This window comes from Microchirus variegatus (genome assembly GCF_963457635.1).
Source record: "Microchirus variegatus genome assembly, chromosome: 18".
Lineage (NCBI taxonomy): Eukaryota > Metazoa > Chordata > Actinopteri > Pleuronectiformes > Soleidae > Microchirus > Microchirus variegatus.
This window is the reverse complement of record NC_139819.1, coordinates 22,604,244-22,619,955: the sequence shown is the minus strand read 5'-3', so window position 1 is coordinate 22,619,955 and position 15,712 is coordinate 22,604,244. Positions and strand designations below refer to the sequence as shown.

The window sequence follows — 15,712 nt, the reverse complement described above, 5'->3', positions numbered from 1 at the left end:
GTTTATCGAGTCTAACGTGTTTTTGAATTGATTAAGTGCTGAGTAATTGATTAATCGATTAGTTGTTTGGTCAGAAAATGGTGAAAAAAAAGTCAATCAATACTGCCCATAAATCCTCAAAATTACAAATATTAGTTTTTATTGAATATTCACATTTAGTATGGCAAAATCACAATCAAATATATTATCAATATAGTAATTATATACATTATAGTAAAGTAATACAAGTAATTCAGTATTTGTACATGCCATAAAATCCACAAAATCTATTAAGTCTGGAACAATTTTGTCAATTTTTGAAAGCTTTTGCATTTCCTATATAAACCTCATAAAATAAAATAAAAATACCATTCCATTGTTTGGTTTTAGCATAAATTTGATTATATAAAAACATGATTTATTATTATATAATAAATAATAATAAGTTAATTATGTATATATATATATATATATATATATATATATATATATATATATATACATATATATATATATATATATATATATATATATACATACATATATTATAAATTATATACTTAAAACACCGGAAATATCACTGTTAATATATATATATATATATATTTATTTTTTAACATAGAAGCATGAAATGGCTCTTGATATTTAAAAAAATAATAATAATAATAATAATAAAAAAAAATTTCTTCTTCTTTAGTCGTATAATTGAGTGAAAATCCTGACACTGCAATTTGCTTTCTTCTGGAACTGTGGTTGTCTTGGACGTGACAGTTGAACATTTAAATCCACACGCACACACACACACACACACACACACTTGTTGTGTGTGTGTGTTGTTGACAAGCGAAACAATTAGCTTCTCCCGTCTTTTGATTGTTGAGTAAAAAAAAAAAAACAAGCCGTAGCGCGTCAGTGTCGTACGTCGTAGAAAAAATAAATAAATAAATAAATAAAGCGGCGCAGTTTGTGTGGCTACAGAATAATTACAGTCTTGACAAGCAAATGGATCATAATTAATGCTCATCATTTATCCTCCTCCTCCTCAGAGTCTGAGAGCTGATATTCAAATCATAATAAAAGAAGTGTTTTACTGCGTTCCTTCAGGGCGGACTCTCACACACACACACACACACACACACATATATATATATATCAGTGTATATGAAGGCTCCCCACAGAAATCCCTGGTTTGCCTTGAGTCACTGATTTGCCCTCTGCGGGTTGACGCTGTGTTGATGCGATGTTGCACCAGCTTCCCCACGGCAGGCGACACAGTCTGAGGAGGAGGTTGTGTTGTCAGTAAGTGATTTCCTTCGGGGTGAACATGCCTTTAAAAAACACACCAGCCGTGTGTGTGTGTGTGTGTGTGTGTTAGTAATTGCAGGGAGTGAGAATTCCCTCCAGGTCAGTGAAGAAAAAAAAAGAGAAGGTCCTATAAAATAATAACGACATGACATTAGCGTCTCCGGTGGCTTCTTTTTTTGCTTCGCTCCCCGTGGGCAACAGCAGGGAACATTTGGTACAATTGATTTTGTTTGTTTGTTTGTTTGTTTGTTTGTTTTTCTGGCCGAAAAATAATTGCAGGGTGGAAACAAGTCTGAATGTTGTCACAATGTTTTAATTCAATATCGGTCTAAATAATACATGTATTTACCACCTTGTCATCTGCGTAGAGTGTGATCCACATATTTGGATTAGTATGTTCTATTAACCCTGGCGTGGGATTTGAACCGACAGCTCTTTGGTTGCAAGGCCAATTCCCTTTCAACTATATAAATAAATACGTGCCAGAAAAAGAACGTATGGTGTCACCATTTTGTCAAAAATGTTTTTTATAACAGTAAGACATCAGAATTTGTCAAAAATAGTCAAAATAAATTACAAAATAAATGTCAAAAAATTACCAAAAATATCATAGTAAATTATCAAAAACAGTAAATGAACAATCTCACTGTCTTTTATCCAATATCAGTTCAAATAATACATTTATTTACCACGTCATCTGCGTAGAGTGTGATCCACATATTTTGTTGTTATAACGTTAACAACAAAAGTCGCCACAGCAGATGATCCACATATTTGGATTAGTATGTCCTATTAACCCTGGCGTGGGATTTGAACCGACAACTCTTTGGTTACAAGGCCAATTCCCTTTCAGCTATATAAATAAATAGGTGTCAGAAAAAGAACGTATGGTGTCAGCATTTTGTCAAAAATGTTTTCGTAAGGTGTCAAAATGTTGTCCTTTTTTTCATCTGTAAGACATCAAAATTTGTTTGAAAATTCTAAAAAAATAAATTAAAAATTTTAAATGTCAAAACCTTACTAAAAATATCATAGTAAATTGTCAAAATTTGGTCAAACAAAGAAAATGAATGAATTTTGTGTCACAGTCTTTAATTCAATATCAATCACGTCAAATGCGTAGAGTGTGATCCACATATTTTGTTTTTAACGTCAGGAAACAACAAATTGAACTGTCCTTCCTGACGTAACTGTCTCCTTTTATCCAGACCAAACACTAGGAGTCTAAATCCAGTCTGTCCTATTAACCCTTTAACCCTTTGAGTGGGATTTGTTTGGGATTTGATTTATACACTTTCCGAATTCCTCTCCGCAGAGATTCACCGTGTGTTCCTGCTTAAATGAGCTTCCGTGTCGGCGTGAACTCCATCACAAACATCATTCTCGGGAGTCTTTCATCCTCCCAACACCTCTGATTTGCGATGTCAGTATTCAGCGTGCGGAGCTCGTGTGCGGAGGTGTCGCAGTCCGCGGGCGGTCGCCTGTAACGAGCGACGCTCCTCAAAATCAGACGATGTGGACGCGTCTGCGCTGGCGTCCCGCTGCCTTCAGACGGCTGCAGGAAGCTAATGAAGTCGAGGAGGAACCTTTTTTTTACGAAGCAGCAGAGAACGACCCACTGAGATCAGGAGGCGTGAGGAGAGTTTTTAATGTTGCTGCTCCTTCTGTTCCCACATTTAACCCCCGTTTGATGCTTTTATTTTTGGTCAGAAGTGTTTGACGGTAAAGCAGGAATTTTAATTTAGCAGTGATAGGGTTGTTTTTGGTGTTCATCGAGACAGAGCCGGTGAAAACGAAGCAGAGGATAAAACCGAGTAAACTGCGGACTGGATGTGGACGTGGACGTGGACGTGGTGTCGCATAAATACGTACTCTGATACTGTAGAGTGAGCTCCGCAGATAAAAACAAGGCCAGACTTGCAAAGTTCTGTGTACATTTGAAGTATTTTTCTGTTGCTGTCGTACATTTCCTGGTGATCTCTACAGTAGGTGGTAAATAAATGTAGTGTCAAATTGTATAGTAAGGTGTCAAAATTTTGTCAAAAATGTTAAAGTAAGTTGTAAAAAAAACTGTGGAAAATTATAGAAAGGTCTCTAAATTGTAAAAATTATAGTAAGGTGTAAAATTTTTGTTAAAAAAAAAAAAGAGTCAAAATTAGCTGTCAAAATTTTACCAAAAATGTAACAGTAAGGTGTCGAAATTTTGTAAAAATGTTATTAGTAAGGAGTCAAAGAAAATGTTGTAGAAAGGTGTCAAAATTGTAAAATATATATATATAAGGTGTCAACAATTGTACAAAAAAATTTATAGTAAGGAGTCGAAAGTTTGTCAAAAATTCTAGAGTGTTGTAAAAAAAAAATTGTTGAAATTTTTTTAGAAAGGTCTCTAAATTGTAAAAAAAATTTTTTTAGTAAGGTGTAAAATTTTTGTTTAAAAAAAAGTGATAGTAAGGTGTCAAAATTTTATTAGAAAAAAAAAAGTTACTGTAAGGTGTCAAAATTTTACAAAAATGTTATAGTAAGGTGTCGAAATTTTGTAAACATTTTATTACTAAGGAGTAAAAAAATGTCAGAAATTTTGTAATAAGGTGTCAAAATTGTAAAATTTATATATATATATATTGTAAGAAAAAATGTCATCATAAGGTGTCAAAATTTTACCAACATTTTTATAGTAAGGTGTTGAAATTTTGTTAAAATTGTTATAGTAAGGAGTCAAAAAAAAATTCGGAAATGCTGTCGTAAGGTGTCGAAATTGTCAAAAAAAAATTGTAAGGTGTCAAAATGTTACCTAAAATATAGTGACGTATCAAAAAATTGTGAAAATGTTATAGTACGGTGTAAAAAATTCATAGTAAGGTGTCGACAAATTTGTCAGGTCAGATGTGTTTATTTACTCGTCAGATTCGTTTGTAATTTTCGTTATATTATAATAATCTGGCTCTGGATCAGCGTCAGAGTTGCCAAACTGTGGAGGGGGGGGGGGTAAACGAGGCGATGACGAGGCGATGACGGGTGGTGAAAACAGACGTTAACATCCCGTTTTCTCCTCGCTCAGACCACTTCCTGTGACGGCTTCCTGTGTGACACGCCGCCAACTTACTCCTTCATTACGCCGCCTTTCATTAAAGCCAAAGCTGTGACTTCAAGGTCCAATGAGAAGGTTTCGTAATCAGATATGCACAAAAGTCTCTCTCTCTCTCTCTCTCTCTCTCTCTCTCTCTCTCTCTCTCTCTCTCTCTCTCTCTCTCTCTGTGTGTGTGTGTTAGCCTCTCTCTGACTCTCGCTCGCCCCCGTCTGCTTCTCGCGTCCTTGAAACGTGAACAAAGAGAAATATTCAAACTTTTTTATTTTTTAAAAACGCAAAAGCATCCTTCTGAAATGGCAGCCTGTGGGAGGATGTGAGCGGTGGGGGTATTGTGATGTGTGTGTGTGTGCGTGTGTGTGTGTGCGCGTGTGTGTGTGTGCGCGCGTGTGTGGGTGCATTAACACTCCAAAGCTTTCGTCTTTAAATCACCCCTTAATATCTCTGAACTCAGCGAGCCTTTCATTTTTTTTCCCCTGACTGTGTGTGTGTGTGTGTGTGTGTGTGTGTGTGTGTGTGTGTGTGTGTGTGTGTGTGTGTGTGTGTGTGTGTGTTTCCATCATAGATTTCCTATGGAGACACATTTCCGAATAAAGACCAATCAGCTGGGGACAGCTTGTTCAATTGGACACAATGGTTATGTCCCCAAATGGCTTCAAAGGGAAATAAAATAAAGTCGATTTTTTTTTGGGTCGGTGGTAAAGGAGAAGTCTGCAGGAGTTGATGAATGCGAGTCAAGGAAAAGTCTCCAAAGGCGACAAACGATCGCATGTGTGAGTCGAATTTATACTTAGCATGTACATGTAGTACAAGTGGAGCGAATTTGACATTAAAATAGGTTTGAAGGGTTGTTTTTGTGTCTTCCTGTCCTGCCTGTAAAGACCTGGCAACCTGTCCAGGGTTAGCGTTATGGATATATAATAATTGAATCGTCTCAACTTTAAGTATAGTTAGATTTTGCTCTGAATTTTTTAAATATAATCACATCATCTGCATATCGACGAATCCTAAAATGATTATTTTTTTACCAAATAATCTGAAGGGTAGCATATATATTTCAGGTCTTGTGCTGCTAAATATATTCACATCATCAGCATATAGAGACATTTTTAATCATTATATTCCCAAAATCATTTACAACTTCACTGTATTTGAGGAAAATATTAAAATGTGTAAATATAATCACATCGTCTGCATATCGACGAATCCTAAAATGTTTATTTTTTACCAAATAATATAAAGGGTAGCATATATATTTCAGGTTTTTTGCTGCTAAATATGATCACATCATCTGCATATAGAGACATTTTTAATAATATTTACAAAATCATTTACAACTGTGACTGAAGACACTGTAGAGTTCACTGTATTTGAGAAAATAGACATGTATAAATATATGATGATTTGTAAATATAATCACATCATCTGCATTTCGACGAATCCTAAAAGGGTTAAAAGGGTTATTTTTTACCAACTAATCTAAAGGGTAGCATATATATTTCAGGTCTTGTGCTGCTAAATATGATCATATCATCGGCATATCAAGACATTTTTAATCATTATATTAACAAAATCATTAACAACTTTACTGGATTTGAGGAAAATAGTAAAATGTGTAAATATAATCACATCATCTGCATATCGACGAATCCTAAAATGATTCTTTTTACCAAATAATCTGAAGGGTAGCATATATATTTCAGGTCTTGTGCTGCTAAATATGATCCCATCATCAGCATATCGAGACAATTTTTAATCATAATATTCCCAAAATCATTTACAACTGTGACTGAAGACACAGTAGAGTTCGCTGTAATTGAGAAAATAGACACATGTAAATATAATCACATCATCTGCATATCGACGAATCCTAAAATTATATTTTTTTACCAACTAATCTTAAGGGTAGCATATATATTTCAGGTCTTGTGCTGCTAAATATGATCATATCATCGGCATATAGAGACATTTTTAATCATAATATTCCCAAAATCATTTACAACTTCACTGTATTTGAGGAAAATATTAAAATGCGTAAATATAATCACATCATCTGCATATCGACGAATCCTAAAATGATTATTTTTTACCAAATAATATAAAGGGTAGCATATATATTTCAGGTTTTTTGCTGCTAAATATGATCACATCATCTGCATATAGAGACATTTTTAATAATATTTACAAAATCATTTACAACTGTGACTGAAGACACTGTAGAGTTCACTGTATTTGAGAAAATAGACATGTATAAATATATGATGATTTGTAAATATAATCACATCATCTGCATTTCGACGAATCGTAAAAGGGTTAAAAGGGTTATTTTTTACCAACTAATCTAAAGGGTAGCATATATATTTCAGGTCTTGTGCTGCTAAATATGATCATATCATCGGCATATCAAGACATTTTTAATCATTATATTAACAAAATCATTAACAACTTTACTGGATTTGAGGAAAATAGTAAAATGTGTAAATATAATCACATCATCTGCATATCGACGAATCCTAAAATGATTCTTTTTACCAAATAATCTGAAGGGTAGCATATATATTTCAGGTCTTGTGCTGCTAAATATGATCACATCATCAGCATATCGAGACAATTTTTAATCATAATATTCCCAAAATCATTTACAACTGTGACTGAAGACACAGTAGAGTTCGCTGTAATTGAGAAAATAGACACGTGTAAATATAATCACATCATCTGCATATCGACGAATCCTAAAATTATATTTTTTTACCAACTAATCTTAAGGGTAGCATATATATTTCAGGTCTTGTGCTGCTAAATATGATCATATCATCGGCATATAGAGACATTTTTAATCATAATATTAACAAAATCATTAACAACTTCACTGTATTTGAGGAAAATAGTAAAATGTGTAAATATAATCACATCATCTGCATATAGAGGCATTTTTAATCATTATATTAATACAAATAATTTACAACTGTGACTGAAGACACAGTAGAGTTCACTGTATTTGAGAAAATAGACACGTGTAAATATAATCACATCATCTGCATATGGACTAATCCTAAAATGATTATAATACCATTATTATACCAAATAATCTAAAATGTAGCATATACATTTTCTGGTCTTGTGCTGCTGAATACTAATGTGTAAATATCATCACATCATCAGCATATAGAGACGTTTTTAATCGTAATATTTACAAAATCATTTACAGCTGCGACTGAAGTTCACCGTGTTTGAGAAAAATATGTAAATAGACTCACATCATCTGCATATCGACGAATCCTAAGATGATTAAAACTACAAATGCCACGTGTGCGTTAAGACTGAAGTGTAGAGTATATCAGCTGTTTGACATCGCAGTATCTGGGCGTTAATTTATGCCGCCTCCATGTGCGAGTGCTGCGCTCAGCGTCTGTTTCCCCAGAGCCGACGTTCAGTCTCATCTGAAAATGAAACACCTTGGTCCTTTTTTAATAAGTGCTAAAATATTCAAAATATTATCCCGCCGTCAGGTCGGCTCAGGCTCCAGACGGGCGGCGGACAAATCACCCGATCGCATTGCGCTCTAATTAGAAATAGCAAAAAATAAAGACACGTGTGATTAAAACTGTGAACACCTTTGTGGTGTTTGTGTTTACTTTGTCCTTGGATTTTATTCAACTGCGGCAGAAAGATTCCACAAATTATAATATAATATATAAGGAATCCGGTCAGATTTGACAACGTTGCTCTTGTTTTTCATCCATTCCTTCATCTTCTACTGCTTATCCAGGATCATGGAGGTCAGCAGCTCGAGAAAAGAAGGCCAGACTTCGCTCTTCCCGTCAACCTAGCCCACCTGTTGATGTGTGGTTTGTTAGTTGATTGGTTGGTTAGATTTTTAGCTGGTTGCTCTGGTTGGTCGATGGGTTGGTTGGTCAGACATTTGTGTGTTCAGTTGGATGATTGGTTGTTATTTGTTTGTTTGGTTTGTTAGTTGGTTGGTTGGTTGGTTGGTCAGTCAGATGGTCTGTTGGTTGAGTGGTTGGTTATTTGTTGGTTTGTGAGGTGTGGTTGGTTTGTCGTCGGTCGGTCGGTGTTTGTTGCTTTGTCAGGTGTCAGGTTGGTTAGTTGGTTAGTTGATTGGTTGAATGGTTACTTGAATTGTTGCTTGAATGGTTATATGTTGGTTTGTTACGTGTGTGGTTGGTTGCCTGGTTTGTCGGATGGCCAGTTGGTTGAGTAGTTGGTTATTTGTTGGTTTGTGAGTTGTGTGGTCAGTTGTGGTCGGTTGTGGTCTGTGTTTGTTGCTTTGTTAGGTGTCAGGTTGGTTGGTTGGTTGGTTGGTTGGTCAAATGGCCAGTTGGTTGAGTGGTTGGTTTGTTAGGTGTGTGTTTGGTTGGTTGGTCTGCTGGCCGGTTGATTGGTTAATTGGTTGGTTGGTCAGATGGTCTGTTGGTTGAGTGGTTGGTTATTTGTTGGTTTGTGAGGTGTGGTTGGTTTGTCGTCGGTCGCTCGGTGTTTGTTGCTTTGTCAGGTGTCAGGTTGGTTAGTTGGTTAGTTGATTGGTTGAATGGTTACTTGAATTGTTGCTTGAATGGTTATATGTTGGTTTGTTACGTGTGTGGTTGGTTGGCTGGTTTGTCGGATGGCCAGTTGGTTGAGTAGTTGGTTATTTGTTGGTTTGTGAGTTGTGTGGTCAGTTGTGGTCGGTTGTGGTCTGTGTTTGTTGCTTTGTTAGGTGTCAGGTTGGTTGGTTGGTTGGTTGGTTGGTTGGTTGGTTGGTTGGTTGGTTGGTTGGTCAAATGGCCAGTTGGTTGAGTGGTTGGTTTGTTAGGTGTGTGGTTGGTTGGTTGGTCTGCTGGCCGGTTGATTGGTTAATTGGTTGGTTGGTCAGATGGTCTGTTGGTTGAGTGGTTGGTTATTTGTTGGTTTGTGAGGTGTGTGGTCAGTTAGTCGGTCGGTGTTTGTTGCTTTGTTAGGTGTCAGGTTGGTTGGTTGGTTGAATGGTTATTTGTTGTTTGTTAGGTGTTTGGTTGGTTGGTCTGCTGGCCGGTTGAGTGGTTAATTGGTTGGTTGATCAGAGGGCCAGTTGCTTGTGGTTGGTTTGTTAGGTGTGTGGTTAGTTGGTTGGTTGGTTGGTTGGTTGGTTGGTTGGTCTGCTGGCCGGTTGATTGGTTGGTTGATCAGAGGGCCAATTGCTTGTGGTTGGTTTGTTAGGTGTGTGGTTAGTTGGTTGGTTAGTTAGTTGGTTGGTTGGTCTGCTGGTTAAGTGGTTGCTTAATTTTTTGTTTGTGAGGTGTGTGGTTGGTCGGTCATTTTTAGTTGCTTTGTTAGGTGTCAGGTTGGGCGGGTGTTTGGTCGTCAGTCGGTCGGTTGGTCAGATGGCCAGTTGGTTGTGTGGTTATTTGTTTGGTTGTTTGTTGCTTTGTTAGTTGTGTGGTTGGTTGGCCGGTTTGTTGAAGACCAACCTCAGCAGGAAGGCGCCCAACCTCCTCTGGCTCCTTTTCAAATGTCTTTTCTCTGTGAAAGATTTCCTGAAACTTTGCCCAAAAAAAAAAAAAACAATATACAAGTTGATTAAAACGTAAACTCTCCCGAGCCAAAGCCTCGCGTTTGACCCCCATCAACCGCCTGCGACCCCCGCTGGTCACGCACACTCGCTCGCTCTTTATACACAAACCTCACCTGACTCCGTACAAACGTCTCGCGGCGGCGTCTCAGAACTCTCCCAACCCCCCCCCCCCCCCCGGTGACAAAACGCCTCGCAGCCAAAGCTCTGCCATGCGCGGCGCAGGACGCCGGGGTTAAAGGACCACTCCGCTGAATGATTTAGCAGTTAGGGAACGCTTGGCAGGACAGCGAGGCGCACACCACAAGTGTTTAGATTGATTTCCTTCCTTCCGGGCAGCAGCCGCTGCTTTGTGTTCACTTCAGCCTCGGCTGTTGCTGTTCAAACTGGAAACGTGGGTGATTTATCACTGAGAAGAATTCATCTGTTCTACTGTTTTTTTTGCTCAAAGTGAAAGTGAAGTATAGGCACCGCGGCGAAAGTGCTTTTTCTGTTTCTTGGTATATTTAAGGACACGGATGTGAAGGAAATTCACTCCCAGACGTCAACTTAGATACAAACAACCGGCGCGGTTTATGTTTGGTTTATGGTTTTATTGTCCGCTAATGCTTCGCTAACAATAAACTGCAGTTTATCATCGATTTTCCTCGTCCTAACAAGTGGATTTGTGTCTCGCTTCGGCCTCAAACGTACATTTTTCTGTCAGTATTGCAGGTTTTTTGTGCTCATTACCTCCAGCATGAGGTCTGGAAGTGGAGCTCTGATATCATCGTCATCATATATCTCTAAAAGGTGCAGCAGGAGATTTAAATTTGGCCCTTGTTTGCAGCCGCCGCCGCCGGAGCACAATCATAAAATAAACAGACAGTTTTGAGGCAAAGCTTCAACTCGGGAGGGAAAATTGCAAATTTAGTAGAATGGATTAAACCCCACCGGTCGTCGAGACGGGAGTGAGTCGTCAAGCGAGAAGAAGAAGAAGAGGTTACGGCGGCGACACTTTGAGGGTTTGGAGATCAGTGCTGCTTCACGGGTTTCTGCGAGGTGTCGTCAGGATGTAGTTTTTATAAGAATAACGGACAAAAAGACACAACTTCGGCAGCACAAACAAGTCTAGACCTTCGCTTTGACGCCACCAGATAACGTACGTTTGCACATTTCTGTGGTTTTAATCCCGAGGAAAAGCTTTTAAAAGCTTCGGCAGACAGCGAGCGCTCTGGTGGACGATCACCTGAAGAGATGATTACGCTTGAGAATTATCTTCAAATGTCACTCTGAGAAAAAAAAACAGAACTCTGACGTCTTTGCAGGCGAAGCTGCGATGTCTTAAAATACATTTCAGGCAATTCCTGAATTGTCATATTTAAGCAGGAACAAAGGGAGAATGTAAAGACCTCGTACAGTAGAAGATGTAAACATCCAACATGGCCGCCACTGAAGAGCAGCTGTTGCTTCCAGTTTAACCTTTAAAAACGTCACGAGACACAACTTTTAACCTTTTTTCATGCATGTTTTCGCAAAATTTCGCACAAAAACACTTCCATGTATTTTTACAAAAATATGTGTCTATTGTAAGTAAAATACTCACACTAACACACCTTATGGCCAAAAATGTCCCCATTGTTCCTTAGAATTCAAAAATCTACTTAAAGCTCCAAAATGTAAAAGTTCCAAAATCTACTTAGAGTTATTGGAAGTACTGAGCGATTATTATTCAGTTTCCAGGGCAAGGTCTTCATTGTCCAGTGCAGTCCAGTCCAGTCCAGTCCAGTCCAGTCCAGTCCAGTCTCTCCCTCGTCTCAGTCTTGTCCTTTAACCTTCGCTGAATCTCGGCCTCAGATCGATTTTTCCCTGAGTGTTTTTAAATCCTCTCGCTGATGCTCACTCTCTGTTTCCCTTTGGAATCTAACGGTTGCCGCGGTGATAAACAACACAACACTGCAACACTCCATCGTCACATTAACGGCTCTTCCACGACAGCCTCCTCACACACACACACACACACACAGCATTTAAATCTTAAATGGGAAGCGATGAGTGCAGGATGTCTAAGTCAACGCCGGACCAGGTTTTAACATAAGTCCATTTGACTGGTCAGTGCTCTCAGGAGAGTGTGTGTGTATGTGTGTGCGTGCGTGCGTGTGTGAGGTCATGACAGTCTCTTTACGACATAAAGGTCTGTGGAAATATGACGACAGGAAGTCGATAGAGGAAGAGAGAGGTGTTCCACATGAACACAGAGTGAAAACGACGTTCTCCATCTCCATCTCCAGTCGTCCGTCTGTCCACGCGTCCGTCCGTCCTCCTTCAGATTAACCGGAGTGTTCAGATCCATAAACGTCCACAAACAAACAAACAAACGAGGACCTCGACAAATGGCCGTCAGGTCGCAGCCGTGACCCGGATTTGACGGAGAGGAGTTTTTTTTCCGTCGGCGTGTCGTTATCGATCACGTCCTCGCCAAATTGACTCGGCCTTGTTTGTTTTTTCCCGAACACTCTGGCGCTCTGATGTGATTTTAATTGAAGAGCCGCCACAAGGACGTCACGGAGCAGATGTGGGTGAAATGTGCCATTTAATAGTAATTAATGATAATTAGAGGGGAAGAGACAACACGACACAGAGCGAGGCCGTGCTCGGCAAAGGCTACGTGACGGGCGGCAGACATGGAATGGGATGCTAGGTTATAGCGTAAAAATCTACTTATAATTCCAAATTCAACATATATTTCTGAATTGTACTTATAATTCCAAAATCTACTTAAAGTCCCAAAAATCTATGTAAAATTCCAAAAATCTACCTATAGTTGCAAAATATTTTTATAATTCCAAATTGTAATTTCAAAATCTACTTAGAATTCCAAAATAAACATATAGTTCTAAATACTAATTATAATTCCAAAATCTACTTAAAATTCCAAAATCTACTTAAAGTTCCATAATTAACTTATAATTAAAAAATCTACTTTAATTTCCAAAATCTACTTAAAATTCCAAAATTGACTTATAGTTCCAAAATCTACTTATAATTCCAAAATCTACTTATAGTTCCAAAAATCTACTTAAAATTCCAAAAATCTACATATAGTTGCAAAATCTTTTTATAATTTCAAATTATAATTATAATTCCAAAATATACTTAGAATTCCAAAATATACTTATAGTACCAAAATATACTTAGAATTAAAAAAATCTACTTAAATTTCCAAAATCTTCTTAAAATTCCATAATCAACTTATAATTCAAAAATGGACTTAAATTTCAAAAATCTAATCAAATTTCCAAAATCTTCTTAAAGTTCCAAAATCAACTTAGAATTCAAAAATTGACTTAAATTTCCAAAATCTACTTAAAGTTCCAAAATCTACTCAAATTTCCAAAATCTACTTAAAGTTCCAAAATCAACTTAGAATTCAGAAATCCATTATACTTACACATTTAAGTAAAACCATATCACCGTATATTGGAAAAGCACCAATCGCCAGAGAAGTTGGACAGAGCTGTAGCAGTCGTCCACCAGGGGGCGACTCTGCTGGTTGACGTAAAGTTACTTCCATATATTGAACGATAATGAAGACATATTTGACAGCAGATCTAAAGTCGATGAACAGATTTCCCACAAACATCTGTGTATATGAAGTTCTGATTTCATGATAAATAAAAACCAGGATGTTATTGGACAGATCTGTGACTCACACACTCTTCTCTGCAACTCTTTCTCCGTCTAATTACAAACCTCCTCCTCCTCTTTCTCCTCTTCTCTCTGTTCCCTCCCTTCATTCATCAGACTCTCTCACTTTATCACAGCCCACTCTGGCTCTTTATTGCCCACCAGCAGCAAACTTTGTGTGATTTGTCACTGAGGGAGTGTGGATGAGTTCTGTTGGCCGCGCTTGCCTAAAAGAGAAGAAGAAGAATGTAATCAGATGAGCTCTGCGCTCTAATCACTTCCTCTCTCACCTTGATTGCATTTATAGACGTTCTGTCGCTCTGAGCTTTCCCCAGATCCAGACTTTCATAATTACTCTCCTCTTACATTTGTTTATTTATATACTCTGGTACAGTGTGTGCCGCTGAGGCTGAGGAAGACAGAGCTCCTCCTCCTCTGTAGGGGGCGCCACAGGAGATGAGACTCATGTTGACCGTCGTGATGTTCAAGATGCCTGGATTTAATTATGGAATTATGAAGTAGATTTTAAAATTATAAGTAGAATTTGGAATTATATGCAGTTTTTGGAATTATAAGATGATTTTGGAACTCTAAGTAAATTTTGAAATTCTAGGTAGATTTTGACATTTTAAGTAGAAATTTGGAATTATAAATAGATTTTGGAACTTTAAGTAGTTTTTGGAACTTAAGTAGTTTTTGGAATTATAGGTAGAATTTTGTAATTATAAGTAGATTTTGTAATTATAAGTAGACTTTGGAAATATGAAGTAGATTTTGGAATTATAAGTAGAATTTGGAACTAAGTAGCTTTTGGAACATAAGCAGAATTTGGTATTATATGTAGAATTTTGTAATTATAAGTAGATTTTGGAAATATAAGTAGATTTTGGAATTCTAAGTAGATTTTGGAAATATAAGTAGACTTTGGAAATATGAAGTAGATTTTGGAATTATAAGTAGCTTTTGGAACTAAGTAGCTTTTGGAACATAAGCAGAATTTGGTATTATATGTAGAATTTTGTAATTATAAGTAGATTTTGGAAATATAAGTAGATTTTGGAATTCTAAGTAGATTTTGGAAATATAAGTAGATTTTGGAATTATAAGTAGATTTCGGAACTTTAAATAGAATTTTAAATTATAAGTAGTTTTTGAAATTCTAAGTAGATTTTGGAATTATAAGTAGATTTTGGAATTATAAGTAGATTTTGGAATTATAAGTAGAACTTTAGAATTCTAAGTAGATTTAGGAATCATAAGTAGAACTTTGAAATTATAAGTAGATTTTGTAATTATAAGTAGAATTTCGTAATTATAAGTACGTTTTGGAATTATAAGTAGATTTCGTAATTTTTAGTAGAATTTGGAATTATAAGTAGAACTTTAGAATTATAACTAGATTTTGGAATTTCAAGTAGAATTTGAAATTATAAGTAGATTTCGGAATTATGAGTAGAATTTGGAATTATAAGTAGAAACTTGAAATTATAAGTAGAAACTTGGAACTATAAGTAATTCAATTCTAAGATTTAAGTGAAGTTTTCCCCTTTGAGTTTTCAGAATGTGGATAAAACCTTGTTTTAGCAACGATCAGAAAGTTAAAATCTACATGAAATGTGCAAAAGCAGCGAAGAGTGAAGCTAATCATGTATAATTTAACTTTTTTAATTCTGACTAAAAGAGGCATCAGATTTAAGTGTAATGAGGTCACAGAAGGAGCAGAGACATTAACATTAAAACTCATCTATATTCTCTTCTCCTGTGGTTTGTTTTTATATCTCCTGTAAATTCAACTCTGTGAGTTTCTAACTCCTAAGTCTTTAAGTCTTAAATAAAACAGATGTTTCCAAACGTTCCTTGTGCAGGTTTTTCCAGGTCGGCGTTCCAGCTTTACCTTCTGCCCACGTCTCAAACCGTCATTAAAATGCAGGAATACAGCAGCGTCTGTGTCGCAGAGACATTAACCTCGTGCAGCGTTTTCCTTTATTTTTTCTTCCATCTGAGCATGAAAACGTTCCTTCCATTAAAAACCCCGCCGTGGATCCGCGGGACGGATTTGATCCCGTATCGATTTTTGCCTTTTAAATCATCTGACACGCTGTAGCGAGGAGGAGGAGGAGGATGAGGAA

General features: G+C 36.9%; 1 protein-coding gene across 1 annotated transcript in view; it reads left to right on the top strand.

Moving 5' to 3' along the window:
• Positions 1-15,712, top strand: part of ca10a (carbonic anhydrase Xa) — a gene marked incomplete at both ends in the record, with an annotated part of 227,257 nt that overhangs the window by 196,971 nt on the left and 14,574 nt on the right. The window lies entirely within an intron of this gene.